Here is a 3,420-nt window from a genome sequence, read left to right on the forward strand (position 1 = left end):
TGTCTTGAACTTCAAAGTCAACAAGCCTTGAACAAGCTTGATAAATTGATGAAGATTAAGATGGTTGAATGAGTGAATTCATGTGGGTAGCTAGATGATGGCTGGAACAAGTGGTTTAGGGTTTAGGGAAAATATTATAATGAGTAATACAGAGATTAATGACCTAGTTAAGCAATTAATCGGTTAAGAAAACCGAATTATGCATTAATTACGAAACTTGGATCTTTTGATCAATATAATCTTAGGGAACTAGTGGGGAATTAACCTAAACATTATACTATACTAGATTACTTTTCTTGGGGCTCAAAATTCATGATTTGGGCTTGATTAGGAAAGATTTAGCACTGATAACGAATTAACGAACCAAATAACAAACAAAAACTGTCCAGGGACCTAACGCCTCCTCCCCGGTCCGACGTGGCGTGAAGTGGTGTGCAGACTTTTCCAACTTGTCATTTTTAGTCCCTGAACTTCCAAAAATGCATTTTGAAGCCATTTTAAGCAATTTTAAAGGTTTCTAAGAATTGTTTGATAAGTTTAAAAGTTATTAAAATATAAAATTAATTAAACCAAGTTAAATACTAATAAATATAAGTTTTTATTAATACGAAAGGTTCAAAATATATTCTCGAGTCGGGTAAACGAATACAAATTCAAATACGAAAAATTTGAGATGTTACAAAAAGTTTTGTTTATCCTCGCATTATTGTGCTTTCTTTCTTCATACACGACTACAACATATTAGGAAGAGAAGAAAGAAATAGGATTGTTAAAAAAATGTACTTGCATTGAAGAGTTATAGGTTTACATGTGTTTGACTAAGATGTCAATTTTAGACATTAAAATATTGCACGTAATATTTTGCGGATTGTTTCCTTTAATTTTATGTAATATTAAGTATGGTGGTATTACATTACTTCTGACTATCAAAGCCCTTAGGTTATTCTAAAATAGCTAGAGAAGAGAAATTCTTCTTAACTCTTTTCTTATTTAACGAAATTGATAACATAAAACAACGAAGACACAAAACTAATCACCCTTATTAATAGTAGATACCTAATAATATTGGTATACATGTTCACATTGACTCAACTTCATCCTTGACATCATTGTCTTCCGTACGAATCCACTCAATAAATTTGCTAAGATTTTTGTATGAACGCCCTCCTTCTTGGATATCACTTTTAACCTTTTCTTTAATAATCAAAGCCTGAATTCTGAATTTATTGTCTTCGAGTAGCTTCTCAACCTTATCTTTTATCTCTCCTCGAATAACGATGCCAGCTTCATCTTTTTTAAACCCTAATCCAGTCTTCCAAATGTCACAAATATAAACCTCGTTAAGAAACTGATCGCCAAAGTATGGCCAACACAAAAATGGTAATCCATTTGTCAAACCTTCTAAAGTAGAATTCCAACCACAGTGACTCACAAAACATGCTATCGAAGGATGAGCTAAGACCTCCTGTTGAGGTGCCCAGGTCACAATCTTTCCACAAGACTTGACTCGGTCAATATAACCATCTGGGAAGGCAGTTGAGGTCTCCTTGGTCATACCGGGCCGCAAGACCCACAAGAAGGATTGGTTGGTTAGTTCAAGTCCAAGTGCCAATTCTTCTAACTGCGTTTGTTGGAAGATAGTGAAACTCCCAAATGCAATATAAATGACAGACCTTTCCGGCTTTTGATCAAGCCATGCTAAGCACGAGCGGTCTTCTTTCCAGAAATGGCCTGCTTGGGAAGCAAGTCGGTTGCTTGCTAAAAGCGGGCCTATTTGTAATAACTTTGGGTACAGGTTAAATGCCGCAAGCTCCATTTCAGTAGTTGAGTTGCATATAAACCATGGAGTTATTTTATACATTTCTTCAACATCTACTATAATTTTAAACATCGTTTCCACAGTAACCACATCTTCAAAGCACAACCACACGAGGTTCTTCGGTTTTATAGGTGGCATAGTCTCTGACAGTCAGAATTATTTGTTCACTTATAGGTATGCCTACAATACAATACAAAGTTCAAGAAGAACTAAATGAATCCTGTGGACATAGAATTTTTTAGATTAGTAGGTGGCATATATTTTAACTAAATACTTTTAACTTTTGAAAGTTCTTATACTTTTAGGTGGTTTGCCATCCTTAGGAAGTCATGACAAGTTTTTTTTCTTTTGGATTTCACTGGTTCCAAAGGTGAGTGTCAAATAAACTCAATAGAGTTTTTACCAAATTTAACCCATGGTCCATGGTATTTCAAAAAACTATATAAAGTTTGCTTGGGACCGAAGCCTTGGTAAATCCTAAACTACGTGCTCATCCAAGAAGTTATCAAGACATATAATGATATATTATGAATTATAATCATATATACATATCTCACCATTCTCGTTTATGATTCCGTCTTCAATTAATTTCTTGTAGCGCAACATGGGCGCCAATGTAGCAACCGATGCAGGCCAAAAGGCCGCACTTCTAATTCCCATCTTCTTTGCCACTCGTATAGCCCATCCCATGTTAGCATCAGCAATAACACACGTGATTTTGTTGCTTTCTTCTTTGCTAATCATCTCTATAAGTTCTTCTAGCTTGTCAGGCATGGTTTCTAGTATCGACAAGATCAACTTACCAAGGTCACCACTGTCATCCATCGGTTCTAAACCATCAGGGATCGAGACCATTTGTATCAGATCTCCAAAGTCATCATGGTCTAACCAATTGCTTGTCACGAGCTTGTGAGTGACCTCTGTGTTTATGAATGTAACTTTGACTCCTTGTTTTACTAAACATTGAGAAAGCTCCAAAGTAGGAATCACATGACCTTGTGCAGGAAAAGGTATTACGAGAACATGAGGTTGTAACTCTGCCATTATTAGGAACAAAAGCTTTCTTGGGTGTTTTAAGTAAATATTGTGTGTGTGTGAGAGTATATATATAGTTTCTAGACTTTGTTTGAGTTAAGCTTACTTCCAACTACTAATATTTTATCTTTTCTTAGATTTCTTATTTTTTTTGGACATCAGTTAACCAGTGTATAATAAAAACCATGTTTTGAATCTGATTTGGAGGTTTTTGAATGTAGTGGATGCCGTGCATGGACTACAATATAGGAAACTAATTTTATCCTGACATTAAATTAAATGGAGGCTGCTGAAATTACAGAGTATCACCTCCTTCTGGTAAACTATTATAACAAATTTTCATTGCCGGATGTATTAAATCAATGACATTATTTAGTGGAGCTATATCACTATTACAAACGCAAGTATTCGATACGGCGTAGCAAACACCTTTGCTACGGAGTTGCTATGAATTTGTTCGTAATTACATGTCTCATAGCTATATCTTTTGTGCTACGGATTTTAATTACAAAATCATACTTTGCGACGGCTTTAACAACAAAAGGAGACGTCGCTATTTTAACTAT

General features: G+C 35.1%; 1 pseudogene across 1 annotated transcript; it reads right to left on the reverse strand.

The window, feature by feature from the left end:
- Nucleotides 1-985: 985 nt before the first annotated feature.
- LOC143611022 (UDP-glycosyltransferase 83A1-like) lies at nt 986-3,148 on the reverse strand (annotated as a pseudogene). Its single transcript, XR_013149691.1, has 2 exons — nt 2,377-3,148; nt 986-1,999 (listed from the first exon to the last, which is right to left on the reverse strand). The product of XR_013149691.1 is annotated as a UDP-glycosyltransferase 83A1-like (transcript).
- Between the last annotated feature and the right edge of the window lie 272 nt (nt 3,149-3,420).

Source organism: Bidens hawaiensis, unplaced genomic scaffold (assembly GCF_021521415.1).
Source record: "Bidens hawaiensis isolate Kalapana, Puna unplaced genomic scaffold, B.hawaiensis_p1.1 tig00029001_1, whole genome shotgun sequence".
Lineage (NCBI taxonomy): Eukaryota > Viridiplantae > Streptophyta > Magnoliopsida > Asterales > Asteraceae > Bidens > Bidens hawaiensis.